The sequence below is a fragment of the Geotrypetes seraphini genome, chromosome 2 (genome assembly GCF_902459505.1).
Source record: "Geotrypetes seraphini chromosome 2, aGeoSer1.1, whole genome shotgun sequence".
NCBI lineage: Eukaryota > Metazoa > Chordata > Amphibia > Gymnophiona > Dermophiidae > Geotrypetes > Geotrypetes seraphini.
This window is the reverse complement of record NC_047085.1, coordinates 387,210,721-387,225,454: the sequence shown is the minus strand read 5'-3', so window position 1 is coordinate 387,225,454 and position 14,734 is coordinate 387,210,721. Positions and strand designations below refer to the sequence as shown.

At 39.6% G+C, this 14,734-nt stretch overlaps 1 long non-coding RNA gene across 1 annotated transcript; it reads left to right on the top strand.

Annotated features, from left to right (window-relative positions):
• The first annotated feature begins 2,336 nt into the window (after positions 1-2,336).
• On the top strand, positions 2,337-13,142 carry LOC117354019. The gene is made up of 3 exons (XR_004538095.1): positions 2,337-2,468; positions 3,809-3,920; positions 9,248-13,142. It is a non-coding gene; the product is annotated as an uncharacterized LOC117354019 (long non-coding RNA).
• Positions 13,143-14,734: the final 1,592 nt, after the last annotated feature.

The following is a 14,734-nucleotide window of genomic DNA, read 5'->3' as shown; positions in this document are numbered from 1 at the left end:
ACAGCTTCAGGACGCCGTCGCTGAAAACGGGACATTTCGGCGTCCTGAAGCTGTGCATGGGGACAACGGGACAGAGGATCAGAAAAAGGGACTGTCCCGTTCAAAATGGGACATAAAGCCAACTTACCCTTGCAGAACCCACAGAGGCATCGTATCTCAAATAATTTTCACTCTACTGCTTTACCAAGAGGAAGAGGAACTCAAAACAGTTACTGACTTAGAAAGGGTAACACTTTTTTTTAAAACTTTCATGTCTCTGTAAAATAATTAGTATTATTAAGTACAGCTTGTGCTGGGTTTTGAAGTGTATTGCTCATGCCCCAAGGCAGGGTTCATTGCCAGACAGCATTTGTCATTCTCACTGAAATTAAAACCAGTTGCTCTACTTTTTGAGGTGGGGGGGAGGGGATGGGGAGGCAGAGGAAGAGAAGGCGTATGCTTGTGCCTAATTAGAAGTGAGCTAGCATTTGCTAACAAGTTTCTATCAGAATCAGTTACTCATAAAACATGACCCAGTGCTGGAAATAAAGGAATTTTTGTTTAATAGATTTTGCTGAGGCAAAAACAGAGAGCAAACTGCATAATTCCTCAACCATCTCTTTTGGTTAAGGGAGAGAGAATTATGCTACTGGAAGATAAAAGAGGTGCACCAGGACACCACTGGCATTGTGTGACTAACCAAGGTCAGAGGGAGGACAGCATATACCACTGAGCAGAGCATGAAAACTAGCGCTAGAACCAGAAAGAATTTCAATGTGTTTATAAAGTATATACAAGTGAAAACCAAGAAAAATTCAAATGCTTTATACCTTCATTTAAAAAAAGTTGTATTCTCATCCACGCCTTTAATCACCCCAACCCCTGTACTTTTAGTAACATATAGCACTGTTCTCCAGGTGTCCCACAGTGTTTTTCAAAAGAAGAGAGTAAGGTGATATACTGGAAGATGGCCTTGATGTCTTTCACTGCCCAGCTGGAGTTCCTTCCCATTTTGAGTTTTACAGGGAACAATAAAGAGCACTATTTAAGGAGGGCATATACCATACTTTTTAGGAGCTGCCTCTTCTCATTGTTGTCTAGGCCTTGTACTGAAGAGTGAAGCTTCTCAGGTCAGCTTGGCCTAACCATACGGTAAAGAAGAGTGAAAGGAAGTCTGATAGCAAATATCCACTATAAAAGTGAAAGGAAACTGCAAAAGTTCCCTGAGACTCAGAGCCAGAGCCTCCAGAAGAATTATTTTATTCTTTAAGAGGTTGGCGGAACGTAGAGAGTTGATCCAATTTAACTTCGAGACTGCAGTGTGAGTAACCAAAACCCCGTGCATCCCAAGACAACAGTATAGAAATAGTTCAATGTTTTTCTCTTTGGGAATATAAACTTAGTTTCCCTGATGCCTTTACCCAAGGAAATCTATATATATTTTGCATATGAATGTAAGATTTTCTATGGACAGCCCATGCCATAGACTCTGGTGCTTAAACCAAGTGCCATGGCCCTCTGTGGATGGTATTTTGTGAATGCTGTTGATCCCACAGAGAGAAGAAACATTTGGAATGTAGAAAAAAAATACATTAATTTGCTGCAAATTGATATTCTTTAAATGTGTCTTTGAATCTTTTCATTCATGTGCACTTTTAAAAATTGGGAGTTTCTTCATATTATAGATAGGTACCCATCAGAGTAAATTTTGTGTAACCACAGCTATCCACCCTGCACTCGCCACATGGGGTTCCAACCAGCTCCCTGGGGTCGGGACCACCACCACCTGCCTGCAACCAGGATTCGTAAAAAGAAGTTATTTCTGTCACTTGTAGACACTCACTGTCTCACAGGTTTTACTGAGCTTGGGTGTAGGCCGGGGCCAGATAACTCCGGTAGGCTGGAGGAGATCTAATCGTGGAGCTCAGTCACCATATTCAGGCTAGGTTCTGCTCTCACCCTGAAGAAACAGCCAAGTCCAGGGTATAACTAAACAATCTGGAACTCTTTTATTTAACTTGCTGTTACATTCTTCAGATGTAATGTATAGGCAATTAGCACATTTGAATCAGACTATTACAGATCAGTCACTCTTCTTCCTCTTATTGTAACTCTTTTAACCTTAATCAGATTTTCTTTAAATCTGTCTTCCCCTTAGAGATCAAAAGGGGGTCCTCCCTCAGATTACAGGGACTTGGTGGGAGAATTAGGATAACCAAGTCCTTGGACTTCTTTTTCTCAATCCAGGTAGTCATCAAGTTCAATTTCTGTCCCCTCCCAAGTACCAATTAGGGAGTCTCCTTCTGCACTAGGGCTTTGGTGGCAGAAACAGAAGAGGTGGTGGAGACAGACTGAGTCTGAAATCAAAAGGGCCTGGGACAGGCATGTGGGATCTCTCAGAGAGAGAAAGAGATAATGGTTACTGCGGATTGACCTTGTTCTATGCCTTAAGTAGACCTGAGGAGGACCAGCTTGGTTTACCTGGACAGGTAGGTGTGATGAAATGAGCAAACATGTAATAATAAAAAATTCAGCTATTACACTTTCTCACGTTGCACCAGGATTTACTAGTTAGAAAACTTGTTGATAGGGCCTAATCCAAGAGCAGGTGAGAATGTGGATTAGTAGCTATAAATGAATATTGGATAAGCTAGAATATAATAATAATAAACACAAAAATAAAAGACAGGAATCTAATTTAACATATTGATTTGACACATGTTTCATGTGATTGAGGGTACAGGAAGGCAGGCTAAGACATTCTGTGATTGATAACCACCATAGCAAATTTACCCCAGATGGCAAAGCATAAGTTTTATAGGGCTTCTTTGTTCTGAAGAGTGACCAGCCTGAACTAGGCCGGTCCTCAGGGAGTTATAGGCAGACAGGAGTTGGCTTTTGACCTGGTATCCACATTCCGAGGGGCCCTGAGATTGCAGTGACCTGAGTTTGCAGTGGGAAAGACAGATCGAATCCATATGTGTATCGTATGTATAGATCCAGAATTAAGGTTTAGTAAGTCAGTAAAATTACACAATAGGAGTTTACTTATGTAGCTATAGGTAACAAGTTAACAAGTATAGATTAGAATATATTTTATTTTGATTTTCATATATCTGAAATCTGAAGAACTTCTGAGCAGGCCACCTCTGGTATTTAACCTCTGACCTTAAGCAACATTTTTCTACTCTGTGGAATTCTGATGGGAGGGGGAGTTAACTGCTCCTTCCATCTTTTCTCTGTCTCAATCTTAGTGAGACAAAGAGAGATAATTTTCTCAGTGCAGAGAGGGCACGCTGATTTTAATAGGAAAGGATTTAAAAGCTGAGTAGCCTTTGTGAGTACATTACAATATCTGTCTATGTATTTTTTCTTTTTATAAAATATGTAAGCTTAATGTGAGAATGTAATTTTTTAGGTATAAGAATGTAATTTTAGGAATGCTTTTGTGACACACCCATATGAAGCTAGCCTTATACGGAAACAAATAATTTGGACCAGTTAGATTGCAGTTAGATTATAGCGAAGGAATATCGTCATTTAGGATATATATGGATGTGTAACTGGTAAAACGTTGGAATTTGTTACGAGCGAGGCCAGCTTTTGGATTTTGTAATAATTCTCATGCAACTGATAACCAATTAATAACTTATGATCTAATTTTGATAACAAATAAATAATAATATTTTGGATTTTATTAAAAATATTTGCATCATTTTTTCATTATTCATTTTTACAACCCTAGAGTAGCTATAAGTACGCTTGTGCGCAATTATCCTGATCAATTGGCGACCCAGATGGGACTAATTGGCGTACTTTGCGCTCCTAGGTTTCATATTTTGAACCATTGGTGGACAACGGGTTCTCTTGGAAGTGAACCATAAGGTGAAGTCTGTTCTTTGATTAACAGACTAGGGGCCCCATTGGAGAAACGGAATACCGTGAGTTATATGTATATTTTATTTGTATAATAATACTAATCATAAAATATAAAAAATTATTTTAAAAAAAATTATTAAAATTCAGACGTAGGAGAAATTAATGCTTTGCATGTAGGCATAGTTTTTGGGGATATCGTATTATGTGTTTAGTTTGTTAAGATTTGGGGGTATAGAGGTAAAATTGTATCTTCGTTTTACTTTATAACTTTATTCTGCTGTCTATCAATTGGCCAGGCCTCTCTCTGGTTTCACAGCTGTCCTGTTAAGTTTGGCTGTGAGTCGCCTGCCCAGGGAAGTGTGCTTTGTAAACACCTCCTGGGGTTCTTTGTTTTCTTAATGAGTTTGTTTTTGAAGTTGTTTGTTTGCTAAGAGGAGACAGTATTTAGGTGGTTTAGGACTTGTTTGAGAGTAATTGTAACTAGCCATGTTGCCGATAGAAGCAATAAAAAAAGCTAATCCATTGTTATCTAATGAGATACAGCATTTTCATGATAAATGGTGTCAGAAAGCAGTAATTAACACTGAATCATGGACATGGCCAAAAGAAGGGTCTGTCTTATGGTCAGACTTATGTTGTTTGCGAATGTGGATTTTAGATTCAAAGAAAGGAAAATCCCAGCAGAAACATTTAGAATACTGGCACTTGTGGGATGAATTATGTGAGAATTCCCCCGGGGTCCCCAACACCAGTTGTTAAAGATAAGCATACAGGTCTCTCTACGGGGCAAGGGGGGAGATTTGAGCCTCCACCGTATGTAGAGCCTGGTAAGGTTAAAAGTAGTTTATATCCAATTCTTACTAGTACCCCCGAGGTAGCAATTGGTTATACACCTTTAAAAGTAGCTAAAGAAGAGACCCCCCTATCCACTGTTAGTCACACCTCCATACCCACGGCACCAATATCAGATAGCCAGAATAAAGACTGGGTCTATGTATCTGGAGTCTTACAAATGAAACCTTTAGGGACAGGTTCTGAGAACTCCACAAATACAGATGCTGAAGAGGAAGTGATAATTCGAGAGCATAGAGACCCTGTACAGGGTAAGCTGAAAGGACTTCAGACACGTCAATCAGATTTAACTATGAAAGCCCTGCAGAATTTAGAAGAACAGACAGATGTGTTACATAAGTGCGTAGAAGAATTATCAACACCGGGAGCCCAGGATAGAGGTGCAGCTGCTTATGTGAGCCAGGCTATGACACCTAGGGATTATGTAGCGCAGCAGGAAAATTCCTGGCTCTATGTCATCCCGTGGTGTGATAATTTGGCTGGCTGGACTGAAGTGTCAAGCTCACAGATGGAGATATGGCCCAGGAATGGCTCTTTAGATCCTAGTAAATTAGATATAGCACGATTTTGCATATGGGATGGGAAAGGAGATCCACAATGGGATTACCCATATATGCAAAAAGGTTTAAGAATCTGGGAGAAATATGAACAAAGCAATGTAGATAATAAATCTCAGGATCTTAGAAATGAGGGATCATCCATTTTACAAACACCCCTGATTTATAAACCCCTAACAGGAGGAGGTATAGCCACTACATATATACCCTGGTCTTTTATGGACCAGGAAAATATTAAGAAACAGCTACCCTCTATGTTAGGAGGAGCTAGCAATTGGATAGCGAAATTTGAACAAATAACAGCAGGATATACACTAGCGATAGGGGATATTAAGTGGATGCTATACCTTTGTCTAGGGAGTCAAGCTAGCCAAATTTTTACGCAGGCAGGATTTCCAGCCTTAAACATGACTAACTTGGCACACGATGGTTCATCATTTAATGCAGTCAGACCCCAGATTTGGCATGCGATGCGTATGTTATATCCTGATCATAAAGATATGAACAGGGTAATTGCACACAAATTTAAAGTAGGAATGGATATTTATGAGTTTATAAAACAGTTTGAAGATAATTGGGAGAAAGAAACAGGAGAGCCTGGGTTTGCACCAGGAATGATAGCTGTAGCTTTTCAGATGTTGAAAACTACTTTACCTAAAAATATACAAACCAGATTAGATACTGTAGTTGGTTTGGAAAACAAGGCTTGGGCAGAGATAGTGGCCCATATCACTCACTATTGCAGATTAACTGAAGATGAGCTATGTAAACAGGATAAGGAATTAGTGCAACTGCAGAAAAAGGTTTTGACAATGCAAATTAAAGAGGAACAAGCGAAAGGAAAAAAACGAGAAAAGAATGACATAGTTGTGGAACTGGCTCAATTAATAGGGCTAAGAATCCAGAAAGGTCGCAAGTGAGATGCTGGCAGTGTGGATTGATGGGACATTATAGGAATGAGTGTAGAAATGAAGCAGTAAGTCGAGGAAGATTTAGAGGAAGTGGTATAATGCGGGGACAAGGAAGAGCACATTTTAGGGGTGTACGAGGACAAGGTAGACCCGGAGGATGGCAACCCTGGACAGCACAGCAGCCACAATTCTGGGAACCGGAACCTGCGTCAGGAGAGGGATTTGGAAGACAGGATTGACTATCTCAGTATATTTCTTTCAAAATTCCAAAAAGTAAAAGGGGGGATCCATGCCTTCAAATTAAAGTAAATGGACATGATCATAGTTTTATTGTGGATACTGGAGCTACTATGACTACTTTAAATTTTATCCCTGTAGGAGCAGTACTTTCAAAAGAGAGTATTACTACCATGGGGATAGAAGGGCAGGAAAATGAAAAATGTTTGCTAGAAAATGTATCTCTGCAAATTGAGGAAAAATTGTTGCATATGCCAGTAGTATATGCGCCTGAATGTTCAGTGAATTTATTAGGGAGAGATGCACTGCATAAATTGGAAGCCACAATTGTGTTTGAACCAGAATTACCATGCCAATGGGATGAAAGGCAGGGGGTCCTGGAAACTTGTCTATGGACATCGTTACGAACAGGAGAACAAACAAGTAAGCCTCCATCATTTGTGCACTCAATATTATTGAGTATACAAGATGATATGGGTATTCTGGGTCAAACACTAGATACTACATTCTGGTTAGGATTACCACCTCTTAGGGAGAATTTGCCGTCTAAGAAAGAGAAAATAGTGAAGTATGTATTAGACCATGTACCAGAAAAATTATGGAAGAAATATGGGAAAGTGAAAAGCTGTAGAATTCTGTACAAATTGAAATGTTAAAGGAAGGCATAGGACCAAAAATAGCACAATATCCATTGAAGTCAGCAGCTGTAGCAGGAAGTATTCATATAATTGAAGAACTAGTAAAAGAAGGGATTCTAGAGGAATGTTCATCTTCCTGGAATACCTCTTTGTTTCCCATACAGAAATCCGATGACTCATATAGAATAGTGCTTGATTTGAGGGGCTTGAATTAATTAATTCAGTCTGAGTATCCTCTAGTTGCAAATCCTGTAACAATACTGAATGAGGTTCCTTTAGGATCTTATTTGACTGTCATTGATTTGAAAAATGCATTCTATACTGTTCCACTACATCCAAAGTCACATCCTTATACCACCTTTACCTTCGATGGTAAGCGCTATTGTTGGGCACGGCTCCCTCAGGGGCTCTCAGAGAGCCCTTCTGTGTTTACAAGGATATTAATGCATGATTTGCAAACTTTTAAAGAACGGCTTCCACCAGAAATACATTTGATTTCTTATGTAGATGATTTGTTATTGTCTGCGCCTACTTTGGAAGATAATGTGAAATATACTATTGAGCTGTTGAATTTTTTGTGTGAACAGGGTTATGTGGTTAATAAGGAGAAATTACAAATAGCAGAAGAAGAGGTTACCTTTTTAGGGTATCGTGTAGGCAAGTCAGTACGAGCCTTAACTAAAGATTTAGTGCAGGAAATAGAAGAAACACCCTTACCACAGACAGTGAAGGAATTACGGGGATTCTTAGGACTCCTTAATTATTGTAGGCAATGGATACCGTGTTTAAATACTAGGACACTTCTTTTGAGGGCTAAATTGAAAGAAAATGTTCAGAGCAGAGATAGAATTCAATTAGATCCAGCACTGGTGGTGCTTATACAGGAGTTGAAACAAGCAATTAGAGATGCTCCACAGTTTGTTTTACCCTTGATTGGGACGGAAGGCAAGTACATTTACATATTGGAAACCCTGGATGGGGTGCAGTTTTACAACAAAATGACAATGTTTGTGGGTATTTATCTGGAAGTTTTACACCTGTGGAAATGGGTTTTTCTCAGTGTGAAAAAGGTGTAGTGGCAGCTGCAACATTGGTAGGAAAAATTATGGATTTGTTGCCATACAGTCATATCACAGTTCATACTTCCCATGATATTTTGAATATTTTAAAATTGCCAGAAGTAGTGTTTACTAGTCAGCGTATAGGGAAATATTTGGCTCTACTTACCACAGGTTTAGTGGATGTTCGACCAAAAATGAAGGATAAAGATCCAGCACAAGTGTTTTATGCTTTTTTAGGAATACAAGACAGTACTGAGCACGAGTGTTCAGTTCTGATTCCGCAGCAACAAGTGTTATTGCAGTATGATAAACCCCTAGGTGAGGGATATATTTGTTTTATAGATGGTTCCAGTGTTACAAACAGAGCAGCATTCGCTATCACGACGTATGATAGAGATGCTGACAGCACTAAGTGGAGAACTTATTGTCTACCATCAGATAAATATTCAGCTCAGACTGCAGAATTAGCAGCATTAGTCCAGGTTTTACAGGACAATGTAGGAAGGAAAGTTACTGTCTATTCAGATTCTTCATATGCTTTAGGAGTAGCAAAATTGCATTTAATGACATGGAAAAAGAGAGGATTCATAGACTCTGGAAGTCATCCAGTTCAACATTTACCCTTGATAGAGAGATTGGATAAATTATTGCAGCAATACCCAGACAAAACATTGGCATTATGTAAAATTAAGGCTCATGATAAGAAAGATGAATCGTGAGAGCAATATATGCATAATCAGACAGATCTAGCAGCAAAATGGGCTGTGGAGCAACAGGGCATAATGCTAGTGCAGACTAGAGCTAGGAGCAAGATTACGAAAGAACAAGAAGAGAATAGACGACTGCTCCTAGATGGCGTAACAGAAGAAGAGATTCAGCAATGGAAAAACTTACAGTGTAAGTGTATAGAAGGTATATGGTATAACTCGTCAGGTTTTGCCATGTATGGCACAGGTACCTCTGGTGATAATGATCCAACAAATGCACAATGCCTTACATGAAAGTGTAGCTACTTTGATTAGTCAATTGTCACAGCAAATCTGGCATCCTAATTTAGGAAAATTAGTAAGGCAGACTATTACGTTGTGCTGTATGTGTAAAAACTAATCCTAGGGGTACTTGTGTCGCACCAGGCACTCTACCTATCCCGCAGGGACCTTTTCAGAAGTGGCATGTGGATTTTACAGACATGATTACACCATGTAAAGGTAAGAGGTATCTTTTACTTTGTGTTTGTCCTTTTTCGGGCTGGATTGAAGCCTACCCCTGTAGAAAAGAAACAGTGGGAGAAGTGGCAAAAGTATTCTTAAATGAAATTATTCCAAGACATGGAATTCCTTATGAGATAGCCACAGATAATGCCAGCCACTTCAAAAATGCATTATTACAAGAATTGGCAAATTCACTATTGATTAAGCACAAATTCATAACAGTTTACCATCCTGAATCGAATAGTTTTGTTGAAAAATCAAATGATTTAATAAAAACTGCGTTGCGTAAAATTATGCCATTGGAGTCTAAAGACTGGCTGAAATATTTGCCAGCAGCACTCTATATAGTGCGCAATAGGCATATGCCTAGATTTGCTTTGACTCCTTTCCAAATTGCCACTGGAAGAAGGATGCCCCTTGCTTTTGTGAAACCTGGGAATTGTACTAATGATGCTTTATTTTCTGATTATGTTGAAGCATTACAGACAGCTATAGCAGAGATTCAATCGCGACGGACTCCGAGTAGCGTGGATCAAGCACTTCCAGTTTACAGGTTCCACCAGGATCAGTGGGTGTATAAGAGGTTACATACAAGAAATATATGGACTCAGCCATACTTTTATGGACCTTTTCAAGTGGAAGTGGTGTTCCCTTATGCAATGAAATTAAAAGGGTATACACCGTTGGTACACGTGAAAGACATTAAACCAGCACCCATTGCTAATACCTGATTACCTGAGCATATCTATTGTTCCTGTAAGGAAATCAAAGACTAGAGACACTATTAGTAGTTTATCTCATCGCTATTATTATATTTGCATATTTTCTATACTGTTTATCTTTTAGTTATACTAATTAGGTACTAATTTTAGTCATGTTACTTATTTGGTGTTCTCCATTTCTATTCTTTGCTTTTTCCCCCCACACTTTTGCAGAATGGAACCTTTTCTTACTTATAGTGGGTCAGGGAAATTCCTACGAACAAATGAAATTTCGTGTAGCTAGGTATTCTAATGTAAGCAATTGCTGGGTTTGTGCCCAGCTTCCACAACACTCTGGTGGGTTACCTTTTCGACCTATTGCATGGAATGTTTCTGATCTTTGTTATTATTCTCTTTACCTTATGCCACGTAGTGGATTAGTTGCACCTCAGTTTAGTCATGAAGGAAATTGTTTCCTCTATGGTTCAATATTCTCTTCTTCAAACATTCTCTCGTTATGTTTTTGTTTTTGACCCAAATACACCACCAGCCCCAGTTTTAGTTAGACCCATGCAAGGATTTCTTTGTTACCATTCTAAAAGGACAGATAAAACCACCTAGTATGCTGGAAAGAGTTCATGTCAATATTGTTTCTTCTGATGGTCCAAATATTTCGCTTTCATTGGGAAATATTACTGTTTCTACCTATTTTAATCTAATCTAATCTAATCCTTAGGTCTGTATACCGTATCATCTCCACGTTCGTAGAGCTCGACGCACTTTACAGTAGGAGAAATAGGAAGGAACTACAACAGAGGGTTAGAGGTAGAAATGTGAAGAAAATTTAGAGGACTTGAAATGCCAAGATATAAGAGTTTCCTTGATTCCTAAGTTGGAGAGAGACTTACATTTTTTGAGAAAAGCCAGGTTTTCAGATGTTTGAGGAAGACTTGCAGAGAGCTCAAATTCCGAAGAGGGGAGGTAAGGTTGTTCCAGAGCTCAGTGATTTTGAAGTGGTTTACTGACAGGCAACAATTTGCCTGGCTTACAGATGTTAGTAACTATTTGTTACCTTCTTATGCTAACTGCTGGTGGATTTGTGGCCCATATGCATACAGATGGCTTCACGAGGGTTGGTATGGGACCTGCTATATCGGGTTCCTATTACCCCTTGTGAGAATCCTTTCTGAATTGCCTCCTACCTGACCAAAAAGAAACACTCCTCTCATTTCTGAAGGGGAAAGATTTGGTATGATTCTCTTACCTAGTTATGGAGTAGGTAAATTAATCCAAATTATAAAACAATTATCGACCCTTATTGAAACTATGGGTAATGAAACAACAGCAATTACTCAATCTCTTTCACTAGAGCTCAGACAAACATGCGTTGTAGCTCTTCAAAATAGGATGGCACTCGATTATCTCCTTGCAGCCCAGGGGGGTACATGTGCCATCATTGGGCAAGAATGTTGCACTTATATTCCTGACTCCTTCTCTGACCAGCAAGCACATATCACATCTCTAGACAAGGCATTGCAGAATTGGGAACAATTTAAGGTAGAGGATAAGGGTTGGTTTGATTGGCTAACTGCATGGATGCCTAACATATCATGGGTAAAAAGCCTGTTGGGTGTTTTAATAGGCCTGGCATTTGTGTTTCTGGTTGTGTGTTGTAGTTTATCCTGTATAATTGGCATTGGAAAAACATGTTTGCAGAAAGTGACTCCCAATCTTACGCTGATCCAGAGAACAAGTCATGCCCAAAGCAACCTCAGAGCAGAGCAAGGTAAGGCCACTAAAGCCCCAGGTATGGGTCCTGGTGTGGTACCCCACCCCACGACCCAAGGGGGGGAGCTGACCTTGTCCTATGCTTTAAGTAGACCTGAGGAGGGCCAGCTTGGTTTACCTGGACAGGTAGGTGTGATGAAATGAACAAACATGTAATAATAAAAAATTCAGCTATTACACTTTCTCACATTGCACCAGGATTTACTAGTTAGAATAACTTGTTGATAGATAGGGCCTAATCCAAGAGCAGGTCAGAATGTGGATTAGTAGCTATAAATGAAAACATGAATATTGGATAAGCTAGAATATAATAATAAGAAACACAAAAGTAAAAGACAAGAATCTAATTTAACATATTGATTTGACACATGTTTCATGTGCTTGAGGGTACAGGAAGGCAGGCTAAGACATTCTGTGATTGATAACCACCATAGCAAATTTACCCCAGATGGCAAAGCTTAAGTTTTATAGGGCTTCTTTGTTCTGAAGAGTGACCAGCCTGAACTAGGCCGGTCCTCAGGGAGTTATAGGCAGACAGGAGTTGGCTTTTGACCTGGTATCCACATTCCGAGGGGCCCTGAGGTTGCAGTGACCTGAGTTTGCAGTGGGAAAGACAGATCGAATCCATATGTGTATCATTGTATGTATAGATCCAGAATTAAGGTTTAGTAAGTCAGTAAAATTACACAATAGGAGTTTACTTATGTAGCTATAGGTAATAAGTTAACAAGTATAGATTAGAATATATTTTATTTTGATTTTCATATATCTGAAATCTGAAGAACTGAGCAGGCCACCTCTGGTATTTAACCTCTGACCTTAAGGAACTTTTTTCTACTCTGTGGAATTCTGATGGGAGGGGGAGTTAACTGCTCCTTCCATCTTTTCTCTGTCTCAATCTTAGTGAGACAAAGAGAGATGATTTTCTCAGTGCAGAGAGGGCACGCTGATTTTAACAGGAAAGGATTTAAAAGCTGTGTAGCCTTTGTGAGTACATTACAATATCTGTCTATGTATTCTTTTTATAAAATATGTAAGCTTAATGTGAGAATGTAATTTTTTAGGTATAAGAATGTAATTTTAGGAATGCTTTTGTGACACACCCATATGAAGCTAGCCTTATATGGAAATAAATAATTTGGACCAGTTAGATTGCAGTTAGATTATAGCGAAGGAATGTCGTCATTTAGGATATATATGGATGTGCAACTGGTAAAACGTTGGAATTTGTTACGAGCAAGGCCAGTTTTTGGCTTCTGTAATAATTCTCATGATGCAACTGATAACCAATTAATAACTTATGATCTAATTTTGATAACAAATAAATAATAATATTTTGGATTTTATTAAAAATATTTGCATCATTTTTTCATTATTCATTTTTACAACCCTAGAGTAGCTATGCTTGTGCGCAATTATCCTGATCATGATGGGCAGACTAGATGGGCCATTTGGCCTTTATCTGCCATCATGTTTCTAAGATTCTAACCAAAACCCTTGGTCTAAGATTCTAACCAAAAACCCTTGGGTTTACTCTGCACTTCCTTTTTAAATCCTTTTTAAAGGGATCTCCTACTCCTCCTTCCAGATTCTCTAGCCGCTTCTCTACACCATAAGAACATAAGAAATGCCTGCACCAGATCAGGCCTGGGGTCCATCCATTCCAGTGATCCGCACACGCGGAGGCTCAGCCAGGTGTACCCTGGCAAATACCTCATTTACTCGTATCCCTCAATATGTCCTGCAAGAAGATGTGCGTCCAATTTTCCCTTAAATCCTAGAGTGATGGTTTCCTCCACCATCTCTTCCGGGAGAGAGTTCCAGGCATTCACCACTCGCTGTGTGAAGCAGAACTTTCTGACATTTGTCCTGGCCGTGTCCCTCTCAGCTTCAGGCCATGACCTCTTGTCCGAGTCACATTTGACAATGTGAGTAACGTTGTTACTTGCTCACCATCCTTTCCCCCTGCCGGTGAGTGAGCTTGCTCTATATTATCGATTCCTTTTAGTATTTTAAAAGTCTCTATCAGATCCCCTCTCAGTCTTCTCTTCTCCAGGGGTGAATAATCCCAGTTTTCTGAGGCGATCTTTGTAGCTCAAGTTCTCCATACCTTTTAACCAGCTTTGTCGCTCGCCTCTGCACCCTCTCCAGCAGTGTTATATCCTTCTTCAGGTATGGAGGCCAGTGTTGGACACAGTATGCCAAGTGTGGTCTGACCATTGCTCTATAAAGCGGCATTATGACCTCCCTTGATCTACTCGTGATTCCCTTCTTTATCATGCCTAATATCCTGTTAGCTTTCTTTGCCGCCGCCTGCCGCATTGAGCCGACGGCTTCAGGGTCCTGTCTATCAGTACCCCCAGGTCTTTTTCTTGTTCGCTCTTCCCCAATGTTATACCTAACAGTTTATACTCATGCTGCTTGTTTTTGCTGCCCAGGTGCATCACTTTGCATTTTTCTACATTAAAACTCACTGCCAATTTTCTGCCCATCTCTCAAGTTGTTTCAAATCTCTCTGGAGTTCCTCACTGTCTTTTTGTGACCTGATTGCCCGGCATAACTTTGTGTCATCTGCAAACTTGATGATAACACTGGTCATTTCTTCTTCCAGGTCATTTACGAAGATATTGAATAAGATAGGCCCAAGAACCGAGCCCTGAGGTACACCGCTAGTTACTTTCTTCCAGTCTGAGTACTTCCCATTTATGCCCACTCTCTGTCTTCTGTTTTCCAGCCATTTTCCTATCCATCTTAGCATATCTCCTTCTATTCCATGACTTTGTAGTTTTTTGAGAAGTCTTTCATGAGGTACTTTGTCGAACGCTTTCTGGAAGTCCAAGTATATTATGCCCACCGATTCTCCGCTATCGACATTTGTTCACCCCCTCGAAAAACTGAAGTAAGTTTGTCAAGCACGACT